The sequence below is a fragment of the Podarcis muralis genome, chromosome 6 (assembly GCF_964188315.1).
Source record: "Podarcis muralis chromosome 6, rPodMur119.hap1.1, whole genome shotgun sequence".
NCBI lineage: Eukaryota > Metazoa > Chordata > Lepidosauria > Squamata > Lacertidae > Podarcis > Podarcis muralis.
This window is the reverse complement of record NC_135660.1, coordinates 49,520,061-49,535,148: the sequence shown is the minus strand read 5'-3', so window position 1 is coordinate 49,535,148 and position 15,088 is coordinate 49,520,061.

Genomic DNA, 15,088 nt, shown 5'->3' with positions numbered 1-15,088 from the left:
TTTAGAAATTAAAAAAAAGGGGGGGTGGAGTACTGTTTCCTTCAATAAATATTATGTGTCTTAGCTGTACTTTTCAGCAAAGTCTTAACTAATTTCATAAAAGTATTCTAGTGGGTTTGGTGTGGGTTTTTAACAACTTTTTTGGTTTTGTTTTATAACATTCACATTATCACATCTAGGACAGAGCAGCCTTCACTCAAACATTGCTTCTCTCTTTTTTCCTTCTCTCTCTTTTCCACTAAGGAATTGATAATATAATTTTTTTGTACTACCATCCAATGTAATTTCACAATTAGCCTACAGCAAAAATTAGCCCTTTATGTAGATTTATACATAAAAATGGGTCTGGTGTTGTTGGGACTATAGTAAACACTTTTAAAACAGATGTAGCCTGAGGTGAAGCTATTTCTTATGCTTGTGTTTAGAAAGCAAGGGATAAAAATGTATAAAATGAATCATTCCTGAGCGGATAAAACTGAAAATGCCTATTAAATTTTCTTTTTATCTACAAGCATGTGTGCAAGCAACACATCATACTGTTACTTGTCACTACATGGTGAAATGAGATGTAATTAATTTGACAGTTTCGTTATAAGCCACGATGGGTAGCCTATGGTTATGCAGACTTGGATGCTGAAAATGCATTCATGGGTAAGTATTGATTGATTGCCGAGGCTTCAGTACGAACATTCCTTTCCCCTGAGTAAACCAAATGACTTCAGTGAGATCTCTTGTGAATCAAGGGTATCAGGCCTATATCTAAAATGGTGCTGTGCCCAACAATCTGTTGCTATGCCCCCACCATCCATTTCAGTGTTGTTGTTTTTTCCCACAAGAGGTGTACATGATAGACTTCAGTCTAGGACAAGCTACAGGTTACTTGTTTCATGACTCATCTTCTTCTTTCACAAAGACATGGGGCAAGTAGGGTTCGGCAGGGAGGGTTCATCCTTGGCTCCCCACAATAATTTCCCAACCTAAAAGCCCATTCCCGAAGCAGCTACAGGCTGCAGGGATACACAAAAATACACCACACAAAGAGAGAGAGAGAGAGAATATGAGGAACCACTTAGAATTTCCAGTGATGGAACTCTAGCACAAAATGTAGTTGTATCCTAGGTTGATAAAATCTGGTGGGTTTAGAAATTTGCAGGTTACACTTCAGGAATCTCTGCTGCTCTTTGAGCAGGGGCAGCTTGTTGGAATTATCCTCTGAGATAGAAGGTCTCTCTTCTCATGGTTGCCATATCCCCTGCTTTACAAAGTACAGTACTCCATTTGAAGGACAGTTAAAGGACAGTCTTCTATATGAAGACCTCTATTTGAGTCGTCTGCTTGAAGGGCTGCTTGGTCCATATCTGGATTAAAAACAAAGAACCATGAAATGGGATTGAAGGGTCTTGAAGTTGCTCGTTCAAAGTATTTTCAGCTATGGTGGGATGCATTGTATAAATTAAATTACAGAAATTATTTGTAAGTTTGCATCTATAAATATAAATTAGCACATGCAGAACTGGTGTCCTCTTTTTTCTTTTTTGGTGGTAAATAAGTGGCCACCCTCCATCAGCTCACCATTAAAATTAAGAATTGGTGATTAACAAGGCTTAATATTGGCATAATAAGTGGACATATTAAACATTAATTAACAAAATGGCTTGAAAAATTGCTTATTGGATGGGAAGTGCTTACCATCAGCTGCAAAACTGTATGTGAAAATAGTCCAATGTGTCTTCTCTCTCTCTCTCTCTCTCTCTCTCTCTCCATGGTAGTAGCGCCTGAAGCCACAATTAGAGAGTTTAGCTCTGTAAGTTCTACTTATGCTTCATTCAGTAGCTTTGCCACTCTTTTCTCAGATCTTTACATTCTACAAATCACCCACAGTTCCTTTCAATGAATTCCGCAACCTGGTGCCCTCCAGATGTTCTGGACTACAAATCCTTTCAGTTCCAATAAGTATGGCTGTGGCAGCTGAGGCTGATGGGAATTGTAGTCCAAACTATCTATATGGCATCAGGTTGGGGAAAGTTTCCCGACCTGGCATAAAAACCTTATGCCTTCTTCAGCTACACATTAGCATCTCTTTTAGAGTCAGTGAGTTCCTTTTGGTCAGTTGCTAAACTGTTTGCCCTTCAAATGGAGGTTCAATTTTTTTTTTTAAGACTTCTGTTTCTTTTTCTGACATTAAACAACCTGGGGATTTTTCAGGCACAGATTTTTTAAAAAGAAGAACAAAGGGCCAAGAGAATGAAGGTTGAAAATAAACCATGAACTGTCTTATGGGGATGACTTTTCCACAACAGAAGCAGAACATGCACATTTTGCTTTTTCAAAGGATCATCAGAGTTCTATTTTATGTTATTAAAGAAAAAAAAAAGAACTGCTTTCATGATCTTTCAGGTTGCCTTTGAATCCAATATTTCAATTCTCTCTCTTAACCCATTCTTTATTTTTGTCGTTTTTAATATGGTCAAATATCAATGACACTAAAATTTGTTCAGCTTGAATTAAGCACATATGTTGATTAAAGTGCATTTAGATATAACAGACTCTTCAACAGTCACCAGGATGTGCGTGTTCTATGTTAAAGGAATAAAAACATGGCTTCCTAAGGCTTCCCAAAACATCTCAGGCAAGATCTCCTAGCAAACTATATTATAGAAATTAGAACATTCCACATTCTCAATTATGTATGCTGTTGAAAGTAGGGATTATAGAGCAGAGGGAATACTACTGCGCATAAAATCACTCTGAGCAAACTTTTTTGTTCAAATCCCTAACTAGATCAGGAACTGTGTTATAGACAGGCCATGCAGACATGGTTTCTTACACCATTGGTGTGTACAGGATTTCCATTTTGGTGTGTTACTCCATTAATTTCTGTCAGTAAAAGGCTCATTAGCTGCAGTTCTCATTTTGAAGAAGGGGAAATGGAACCTAAGCAGGAATGCTCAGGAATGCCCCAAATCCAGGGCATTCTGGGGTGAAAATCACTGCCACCAGGAACAGCAGCTAAAATCACTTCCTGCAGCAACCATTGGAGATAGATAAGTCCATCCTTCACCTGAATGATGTAAGTGGGGAGTGAATGGGTACAAATCAGGGATGTGCTTAGGGGTCTTGAGCCCTGTGGATAGTATCCAACAAAGTCATCATGTTAATGCAATGACTTCCACCTCTGCAACAGAACTTCCTTTCCATCTCTTTGCACCCCATAGTTCCAGATCTGTTCCACAGGGTTAGTGAGGAAAACAATGAATAGGTTTGGGGGGCACAGGAGATGTGGGGAGAGGAGAGGGAGAGGAAGCCCCATTGAACAGGCTTTGTACTAATGGGATTACTCCATTGGATACAGAATTAGGCCTTTTGCACCAAGTCCCAGATCTCTTGTCTCTTTCCTCTCATTTGAAAAACCCCTTTAACGGCTTAGAGGGCAGCTGAGTACACTGCAAAGCACAGTTACAACCCATCCTGATTTGGCTCATAGGCATGTGTATCTATTAATTAGCATATGAAGTTTTATGTAAATCAAAGACTTGTGAAAAACCTACTCCAGCTATATATGCAGGACTGCTGACTGGCAGTATTAGTCTGCCCACCATTACTAAATCTGGGGCAGTTTACTACATCTAACAAATAAGTTTGTAGTTTTGAGAAAAAAGAAGGCACCAAGGAACAAATAAGTGGATGGGTGGATAGGTGGCACTCATTTTTTAAAAAGTGCAATCTTCTTATAGAATATTAGAAGCCTTTGTGGGAAGTGGGGAGATTGCAGCAGTGCTGGATTTATGTATAGGCTAAGTAGGCTGAAGCCTAGGGCCTCTAAATCTAAGGGGCCTCACCAGCCCACCCACCCACTCCCCAGCGGGCAGTCTCCCCTCTCCCAAAATTGCAAACCCAAGACTTCATGCAAGGGCAGGGCAACTCAGGCCCAGCAGCTATTAGACTCAAGGCTAGCCAGTGGGGCCCAATTTGAAGCAGTGGGGCACAACTTGAATTTTTTTTGTAGGGCCCCAGTTCACAGCCAAAGTCTGCAAAATTTTATAGATATAAATAAAATCCATCTAGATTGCCCTGGTGCGGGGGCCCCCTTAGGAGCGGCCCGCGGGGTCCAATTTGGCTCAATTGCTCCAGTTGCCTTAACGTCAGCCCTGATGAGACTGTGCAGGAATTGGACTGACAAGCCCTGCATCTTCTAGGTCCCTGGTGTCACCATTCAGAGTACAGACTCAAGGACTTGTTGTGAAAATAAAGGGAGGCACTTATTGGAAATCAGTTTTGTCACCTCCCCCCCCCCAACCCTGAGACAATGAGCCCAGCCACCTTTTATTCACAGTTGCATAAGCACTACACTACAGCATGGCCATAAGCCCTGGTGCACCAGAAGCACAGAATAGCAGCAAATAAAATCCGCTCATACGTCAGCAACTGATAAGACTTGTCAACCAGTTCTTCCAAAGTCTTCCTAAATTATAAAGCTCCAAAATACGGGCCAAAAGAGATCAGGTCTGGGAAGAGCGAGGCATACAATGGGCACCACCAGTGAAAAGGCCCTGCTCCATGTAACTCCTGCCCTGTAATTTGATAGAGTGCCCACTCGCCCTCCTTCTTGACATGGAATCCTCTCTATTAGAGTCTCCAGGTCCAGTACAAAGTCCATAAGAAGGGAGAGCAGGGACCTTGAAGTTCCCAACAGCTGTTAAGCAAGCAAGCCAGCACACAGGTCACCTTTGTCACAGTCAGGACGCCTGCCAGGCCTGCACCCAATCTTGTTTTTGTACAATCTTGTTTGTCCTCAGTAAACAAAATTATATTATCAACATACACAAGCAGAAATGTTGTTTTCCTTCATTTGCAAGGAATCTTACAAAACAAAGTAGCACTAATAAAGAAAAGTTCCAGGGTGGCAATAGAAAGTAAACTAAAAATGCTTTTGCAGTTCATCAAAACTATCCAGCAATATAGGAAATTATAGGAAAACTGGTGCTATTAACAGTAATGCTTGTAGTTGGTTAATTGGTTCGGCAATTTCCATGCACATGACATGTGATGCTATTTATTTTCCCCAAGAGTTAAATGATAACTAATCAGAGGAAGCTACAGGAGAGCTATGAGATTCAGGTGAGGGTCAGATGCCTTGTCAATCCCAGCAGGTATATAAGAGGACGACCAGGCCTGCTCAGGCCTGGACTGCCGCCTGCAAATTAATATAATAAATTAAATAAAGGTGATATTCATTAGCATTAATATTTTCACTATTCAAAAATCACAGGCTTATTTATACCAGACCCATCTGCCAAAATTGTAATATTGATCCAGAACATGTTTTCCTATTTTAAGAAATGGTGGGTATGATCAAAGGTCTGATTCCTGGATGTTTCAGATAACTACATGTAGCTTGTTTCAATGTGTGCGTTTGTAAAAAATAAAAAAATTATGGCTAAGAGGGCAGCTCAAATGGAGCATGGGTGGGTTCCTGCCTCCTGGTGAATTAAACCACAAAATTCAAATGATAACAAACAGCTCGCAATATAAACACAAAATAAATATTTTTTAACACAAACAATGTGTTATTAGCCAAGTCCCTTAATGTGGTTTGTCTTGCCAAACACCTTGTTTCTCAGTAGTGGTTTGGTGGTCTGCTGATCAATCAGCCCTTTGAGGAGTTGCTGAATATCTCAGGGAGTATGCAATAACACATGCACTGTGGTAACACCAGCCTTCTTTCCAGAGCTCTGGCTGGCTTTGAGAATTCATGTGAAAATATTTGCTTCACTGGTAGCCAGATGTTTCCTGCACAGGCAACACAGGCACACACAGGATTCTTACTCTCTTTCTGCTAATGCTGTTGTGCGGCTTCAGGTTAGGAATTCGATTGCTTTAAACATACATTTCAGACATAATATAGTCAGTGCTTTTGTTCTGGGGGGATGCGGGGGTACGCATACCCCTAAACATTTTGTGAATCTAAGTTTGGCCTCATTGAGGGGCAGTATTTCAATATGAGTAGGAAAATGAGAGTACCCCTAAACTTTTTATTTAAAGAAAAAAAGCACTGAATATAGTATTCATACTTTCAAATTCATTTTCATATCTACAGACTCATTTCCAGAACCCTGGTGCTTTTATCCCACTTACCTTGCATAGAGTAGTGGCATGTTGCCATTATAGTCCCTTTGCGTGTTGAGGTCCCCAGGGCCACCCCAAGAACTCACACATCACACAGAATTTTTGTTTAAGATTTTTGGCATAATTTTGGCCACAACTTTATTAAAATACAAAAATGTGAGTGGTTGCTTAGGCATTGGTTGCAACTATCTGCCCCCACCATGGGGGACAGACTGACATTCTGCACGATGCGAAAGTCAGAATAGGGGAATACACTTGGGGGTAACGAAGGAGCAGGGAACCTGCCCTCACCCCAAATGCAACCAGGAGCTCATTGCTATGGTCTGAGCCCCCTTGACAGAGTGGACAAGCAATAGTTAGCCCCCAATTCCTTTAACAGAATCCCTTGCAACAGCAGCATTAGAGGGGCAGGCACTCAACCTACCAAGGGCAGGCACTCAACCACTGCCCCTCAACCAACCAAACCATAAACCAATGCCTAACTGCAACCTTACAAGTTGTGACGATTTGCTAGGCAGTAGGCAAAAACCAAATGGCCCCAGCCATTTGTCCATCAGCCAGATGGACAAAATTCCTACTGGGCCCCTGCCCCAAGAGCAGATGACCCCATGACAGGCATAGCAAGGTCAAGCGAACAACCCTAATTCTAGGGAGGTGGGGACGGGCAATCCGATGCACGGTCGAAAAGAGGAAGCCCTAGCCTCGTGCAAGGAGTTTTAGCATTTCTGGCTGTCAATCAACAAATGGCAACATTAACTTCTTCCCAACAACAAGGGAAGCCCCAATCGCATCAGTGGCCAACGATCAATTAGCCCGCCCCCAACTTTGGAGTGTCCTGGCAGCCCCCACCGCAACACATGCTCTCCATGAAGGAGAACACGCTTTCTCTAGAAACACCTTCTTACAAAGCATCACATGACACCATTATCTGGCTGCTGAGTTCCTTGAGTAATCCTCCTGTGTGTGATTTTAAAGACCCATTTCGGGCTGGTGGGGTGGGCATGGGTGATGGATGCAACTGCAAAATCACCCTGTGTACAGGAAATGCACTATGAAAGTTTTTCAGGGGTCCTGTTCTTTTAAATAGACACTTTCTCTTTGCAAGTTCAGAATGGTGTGTTGCTTCCTATTGATTTAGGGCCCCAGGGGTCAGCAAACTTTTTCAGCAGGGGGCCGCTCCACTGTCCCTCAGACTTTGTGGGGGGCTGGACTATATTTTGAAAAAATAAGAATGAACGGATTCCTATGCCGCACAAATAACCCAGAGATGCATTTTAAATAAAAGCACACATTCTGCTATGTAAAAACATGGTGATTCCCAGACTGTCCGTTTGCCAGATTTAGAAGGTGATTGGGCCGGATCTGGCCCCCGGGCCTTAGTTTGCCTACCCATGATTTGGGCTAAAGGATTAGTGATTATAACAAATAAAGGCTTGACATATCTCGCTTTGCATGTCATGAGTCTATCTCATATATTAGTTTCACCTTTTAAGTTGAATTACTGAAATAAAGGAACTTTTCCACGATATTCTAATTTTTCGAGTTTCTCCTGTACATGCAAAATATAACTAATGTAAAAGCCTGTGCCTTGTAGGCAGGTAGCAGGACTAGGGGAAGGAAAGTCAAGGGCTCTTGCCAACCCATTGAAAGTGCCCTAACTCAAATCACTGCACTCTCGCTCAACTGCTGAGGCTCAAATGTATAAATAGTAAGCCGTGTGCACATCTGTAGTTTTAATCTCCAGTTGCATCTCATAATGGTGCCATGAAGTGTCAACACAACAGGAAGAGGAAAAGCCTCCAGCCACACCTTTTGGTGTAATTCTTCAGGTTTGGATTTGATTTGATTTCCCTCGAGAGCACAGTATGAACACCAAATGAGTTCTGAGCTCACCTCTGTTGCTTCTGTGAGGTATTGTGATTCTTTCTTTTCAGGAAAAAAAATCTGACTCTTGTTGAGTGGCGTACAAAAAAAAAAAGAGAGAGGAAAAAAAGAAAAACCCTCCTACTAAGAGAACTAGGACCTGGGGAGCCAGAGCAGAGGAGAAGCCGTTGCGTCTAAAGTTCAGAAATAAAAAAATGACTTTTTCTTTTGAGCTCTTGTTCCCTGATGTGACACTGTGATCAGTATCAAATGCTCGGTGGCAAGGATTTTTGTCAAGCTTTCCGTGCTAAAATAGATTTAACCTACCAGTTGCTCTTTGTGGATTTAACAATGTGTGTGACAATAAAGGGCTGCCACTGCTATATTGTTAATACATGAATAGTCCCATTTCTATATAGTTATCTTGCCCTCTGTAGCTTTCCTGTATGAAATGTTTGGCTCCATCTCCACAGAGAGAGGCTTCCTGATACACGTTGGGAATTTTTTATTTTTAAAAAATCCCAATACAATTAGCGAATATGCAAGGGCAGTTAAGATGAAAGTAAATTAAAATGTGGGTGGGCATTTCTTTGACTTGTGACATGTATTTTCTCTGCTAAAACACACACACACAGAGACAGAAAGAGAGAGAGATACCCTGAGATTATATAAGGTACACTTTCCCTGAATGTAGTGAGGTGACAGTTCACATCAACAGCAGGAACTGTTCTCAGAGACAAACCATACTTTTTAATGTATGGAACTAGGCCCAATACAGAGGCTACAAAATCCTCACTTTGGAGAAATAAGAACATAGTGCAGAAAAATGATGGGCTGGAAGGTTTGTTGCTACACCTTCTCCAGGAACATAGCTGTCAACTTTTTCCTTTTCTTGTGAGAAATCTTATTTGGCACCTGAAGTCTGATTTTACAGCTTTTCACCTTTTCTGTTTTGTATTTCTTGTACATCACTTGTTATTTAGTGGTATATAGATTGTCTAAATGAAATAAAATTAAAAATGAGTTTTTTAAAAAGTTACCACGTCGGGAAAATGAGCCCTCAAGGGGACTGTATAAAGCAGCCCGCAGCATGACCACAATCTTTGCAGAATTTTTGCGATTGCCACATAATTTGGCAGGGGTTTTCTCTTTCCTTTCTCAGAATGCTGTTTATAGCAAGTATATATACTGTAACTGGAGTCAGCTGTACTTAAACATACCGAAGTCAGGTGAAAACTGACAACCTGCTTTAAAACAAAACAAGTTACAGGTGATCCATTGGAAGGTATGGGGAGACTAACAACGTGCTTCCCCCCTTTCTCCCTGGCAAAAGATCTTGACCCCCTGTGTTTTGGGGGCGTTTTGTTTCCTTCACAATCCGCAACTTGTTATTAAATCAGAGCTGGCGGGGAAACGGCATTCAATTAAGGGAGATCAGAAGAGAAAGCTATATAAATATCTCCTTATATTATATAGAGGGCTATAGTTAATCAATCCCCGAGAACAAAGAGCTTGGCTGGAGTGGAGAAACAGCCCCTGCCAAGCGAAGGAGCCCTGCTGAGGTAATGCTAGCAAGCCGTGCTATTGACAAGGAGATGTCTGTGAGGTAGAAGCATCTCCCACTGAAGAAGTTGAAAACAAGGCAGCTCAGGCCTCCAAGCAAATACCAGTCCCTTGGCTCTCAGAGGCTACCGTGCCTCTAAAGGATCTCAACAGCCAAAGCCAGCTGAGGGGACAGTAGTTCTCTTAACTAAGGGAGGGAGAGGGGGGAAAACCAACACCCTTATTGATTATGCGTTCAATGAAAGGTCAAGACTCCCTTTGAGGGTCACCGTCATTCCAACAAGCTCCCTTCTTTTCCTCTTCCTTTCCTCCCTCCCGCCCCTCTTTTCTGTCTCTTTGCAGAGTTATTTTTGCCAGGCTCTCCTCTCCAGGTGGACACCTGGGGTAAGAGTGAGCTGCAAATTAGCTAATCACCATTAATGCGTTGACAAAACCTGCCAGCCCAACATCCCTCCTAATGGCTGACAAATGTCAGGGTGACTTGTATGCTTTTTTTGTTAATTGAATTGGTTAATTAGGTCCCAGAGGCCTGGCTGCTAATTATGAGCTGCTACAGAATGTGCGCATATCTATAGATGTATCTATGTATATATTATCTATAGATATCTCTATAGGTAATATATACATACACATACTGATACAGGGAAGTTAATAATAATAAAAAAAGTAGTAAGCATGTGAGTGGGTCTTTCTGTGGAAAAACACACACACACATATATATATTCCTTTCTCTCTCTCTCCTTTATAGTCTATAGAGTTACCTTTGCCTAATTCCTGACCTGCCACATGTTACTGTCTTCTTGATGTGTTTTTAAAAATGAGGATAGAGAAACTCCAAATCTGCCTCTCTCTCTTTTTTTTCAAGGGGAGCATCTGCTCAGTCAGCTCCACATTCATTAATTATCAGCCAATTAGTGACAGAAAAAAAGCCCTCCCGATTTGCATCTTAATTTGTTACTTTGTAAAGATGTTTTTTTATATATCTAAAAAAAGTTAAATACTCCCTCCGGTTTGCGAGCTGCAGAAAGTGAAAAAAAGGGGGATGGCAACTTCCCACCAAGAAAAGGCAATTAATCATTATACTTTGCACTTCTGTGGAGGCTTTTATCCCCAGATCTCAAAGCGCTTGGCAAAATTAATTCATTAAGCCACCTGGCACCCTAGGGAGCTGGCAAAGAAGCAGCAAGCTCCTCGGGGCAAGAAATGCCTTTGTGTGTGTGTTGTACAGCCCCAAGGACAGTGCTGGCTTTCTTTCTTTAAAAATAAATAAATAAAAATGAAGAATGCACATTCCTGTTTCAGTACCGATAAACTGAGGGGAAAGGACGGCTCAGTAGCTCTTCCCTTGCACCCCCCCCCCCAAAGTGGCAGAACTGGGAAGCCAAACATTGTATCTTCAGAAGGCCTGCACACCCCAAAAAGGGTGATATTGTAAGAAGCGTCCCCTCCATGTTGGTTTTGATCTGTTTCAAAATTCCTCACTGCCGTCAAAAAGAGTGACCAGCCGCTCACCCTATATTTATAGGATTGTAGGGCCAAAAATGTCCTGGAAAGGCTGATCTCTTCAAATCAGGAGGTTGAAGGCATGGGCTCCGGTTGTATGATGGCAACAAGAGTTTCACCAGTTTAAGGATTAATCATGCAGACTGGAAGGCAGCACAGGGGGAGACTTCCAAGGAGCATAATATGTGATTGTCAAAGGGCCATGTGGGGAAAGGAGTTCTGCAGCAGAGGCTCTTCTCCTGGTCACTGGGGAGGAAGCCTTTTCCAATGTGGCCTCCTGTTTCTGCACCCTTCCTCACAATGAAAGGTGGCAGCAACCTTTTTTGTCATTGTTAGAAGACCATTTACAACCTTTTACTTGTTGTTTCCCGGTTTTATCATATTATAACCATAACAGCTACCATTTCCCCCCCTCTTACTGTTGTTTAAATTGAGATCTTTATTGTTTCTGGCTTAAGTGTTCATAGACTTTTTGTTTCATTTAAATATTATTCTATTTTTTTTAAAAAGCAATCTAGAAATGTTTATGGAACAGGAAGGATGGTCAATTGTTTATTGTGAGGAGCACAATCTTATGCATGTTACTCAGAAAAAAAGTCCAATGAATTCACTGAGGTTTATTCCATAATAATTGGTTACAGGAGTACAGCCTTACAACTACTAATATATTTATATGACACCCATATAAAACCACAGTAAAACATTGACTCCTCTATACACAAACTCCCCTATGTCACAAACCTAGGAGAAGGAGTCCATTGTCTTAACAAACAATTTGAACAATGCTAGGGATTCGTTTATTAGATCAATTGTTGGTAATATAAATAATAATCATATAAATTTATTAATATAACTAATGCAGGGATTAGGCAAGTCAATAGCATGTACCCCATGCAAGCAGTAGGGCTTGATCAGCATATCACAATTATGTGGGGGGAAACTGTATGCAATTGTAACCCATTGCTATAAATCACTATAACAAAACTACACATGGTTGAGGAAGAAAGCAGCCATAACTGGCTTATGGACATCTAGCTTATATTAACTCAGAACTGTTTGGTTGATGCCCACTGTTTCCTTTCTATAAACCCCAAAGCCTTGGAAACAGATAGGTGTGAAGCTATTTTGTCTATATGTGTGTGTGATATATTCAAAATGATGTGCGAGGTTCCTCAAAATTAAACAATTCTGTCTATTTTTGGTGTCTTTGTTGTTATATGGGCCTGTTATTCTTTTTCTGGCACCCATTTGAAGAAGATCACAGTGGAAGCTGAGGTGGAAGCGAAGACACAGCTACCTCCAGCAAGACCCACCTTAATGGAGACTGGCTATAGCTAAGATCTTGGGGAAAGGGGGGAATTGTGTTCCTGTATTTACTCTTGTCTTTTACTCTTGTGGCAGTTATGTAAATTGGGCTAGTGAAAATCCTTGTATCTGTGACTTTTAATGTGAACCTACTTAATCAACTTCCCAAAACGGTAAGTGAACCAAAACACAGCTATCCTTCAAAAGTTGTACTTCACTGAATTTTGTGATGCAATCCTCCTACGCAAAAGCACGCGCAAAATGTGCGTGTCAGATTAAGGGGTCATAAAAATGTGTACATTAGTGAAAATGGAACACAAGAAAGCAATTACATATGGGGAAATTGCTTGCAACAGTGTGCATATTAGGCAGAAACACTAAAACACTAACAAACTTCCATGAGGACTTTTAAAAACAAAAATATTCTAGCAATTTGTTGTGGAGATGTGGCTAACCTAGGTTTGAAAAAATGAGAAACTGGAATCGATGGATTTGTCAATCCCTAGTGATGACTGCCATACGGACACCAATATACAGTAGATGCATTTTCCTCACACATCTTTCCTGAAAACATTTTGACTTTTGCATTAAGTCATATATATTGCAGCAGTCATTATACTTCAGCTTCTTTTTCTTCCTCTTAGAATATGACAGCTAGCAGTTCATAAGTTCCAGGAGGCTACTGCCAGGTCACATTCAAAGGGAAAGTGTCTGGGCATCTGATACATTGGCTCTGTTATGATTTGAGAGAGGCGATGAAGGGCAAGCGAGAAGTGACAGGAATAGAAGAGGAGTGGAAAACTGGGAAGAAAACCTGTGAGATATTAAAGGCATTTTATTTCTGGATCAAATTCTTCTGCAGTCAGTAACTTTTGCAGAGTGTTATGTACTGCTGCGCCTCTGTTAATGCCTCATGATGCACTGAAATGCTGCTGCTATTACTAATATTGATTGAAAGCATTTTGCAAGTGTGTGAGATAACTCATCGCTTTTCCCATTTTACAGATGGGGGGGGGGGTGAAGCCCACAGAATTAATAAATTGCAGAGGAATTAAGTGAAATATTTCCTTCTGACTGGCAAGTCATTCTCTATAGGGAAGGGAAAGTAATCATGGCACTGATGCTGTCCTATCTCTTGATGAGACTATAGGGTCTGAGAGGCTGTCTCCTTGTTCTCTTTCCACCAGCAGGCAAGGACCAACCTTTGGGAACTGATTTTTTTTAAAAATGGAAGGACTTTATTAATGCTGTGCTCTTTTTATTCTCTGTACAGTGGTACCTCTAGTTACGGACTTAATTCATTCCAGAGGTCCATTCTTAACTTGAAACTGTTCTTAACTAGAGGCATGCTTTCGCTAATGGGGCCTCTTGCTGCCACTGCGCTGCCGGCACACCATTTCCGTTCTCATCCTGGGGCAAAGTTCTCAACTCGAGGTAACTCTTCCAGGTTAGCGGAGTTTGTAACCTGAAGCATTTGTAACCTGAGGCGTTTGTAACTCGAGGTACCACTGTATTTTACACAGGGGGCAGATGGGAAGTGAGGGGAGGACTTGCACCTCTGGTGGAGAACACATCATGCTCCTTCTCTTGTCAGCATGCAACAGTAGCCACGCTCCAGGAATGGCTTTGACTGGCCAGCTAAACCAGAATAGCCGATGGGTCTGAAACCCTCAGTGAGTTTGGGACTTCCCCAAAGGCTTCAGTGGATTTAGCAGCGGATGACACCAATAGCGGGTCCATCGGTCAAGAAGGTGGTTTCTGCATGTGCTGTAGAGGAAAATGAGGGGCAGATAAGGAAAGAGTTAACCCCCCCCAAAGTCCCAAGTCTGCTCATGCTTCCTTACAGAACGCTGTTTACATAACAAAAAATGCATGTGAATTGCACTGAAGCAATTAATGTTGCCTTTTTTCTCTCTTAAGTTGAAGTAAAATCTTCCCTCCTGTTTTCTAGTTTTATTTAGCATTACACTGTATGTATTAGAGCACTTTTAGCCCACTCACCTTTCAAGCTTCCAGGGGTGGGTACAAGAAGACAAATAAAATCTAAAACCAACAATGACAATAAAAGGTCAAAACCATATGCAGTTCAGTAAAGGAGAAGGTAGGAAGAAATTAATGGGTGTTCCAACTGGGGGTCTTTAAAAGTAGGCTCGATTTTGCCTTTTTCTCCCTGCTCCCTGAGAGCCAGTGTGGTGTAGTGGTTAAGAGCAGTAGACTCGTAATCTGGGGAACCGGGTTTGCCTCCCCGCTCCTCCAGATGCAGCTGCTGGGTGACCTTGGGCCAGTCACACTTCTCTGAAGTCTCTCAGCCCCACTCACCTCACAGAGTGTTTGTTGTGGGGAGGAAGGGAAGGGAGAATGTTAGCCGCTTTGAGACTCCTTCGGGTAGTGATAAAGTGGGATATCAAATCCAAACTCTTCTTCTTCTTCTGCTCCCACTGCAGTGACAACTATTTGTGCACAAGCCTACTATGCTCATTAGTAAATTAGTAAATGTTCAGATGGCCATTAATAAAATAAAAAAATAAAAAACAGGACAGAGCTGAAGGGGGATGGTGGGTTGAACATGGCAGAATGAGTCCTAACTGACAATGTGGCAAGGAGTTCAGGAAGCACCTTCTGCTTCCCCCACCCGAAAAGTTTTAATCTTCTTTGCTCTGTGAATATTGATTGCCTGCACATTGACATGCCACCTGCTGAGGCTCCTTTAGCTATTGATAACCAATGC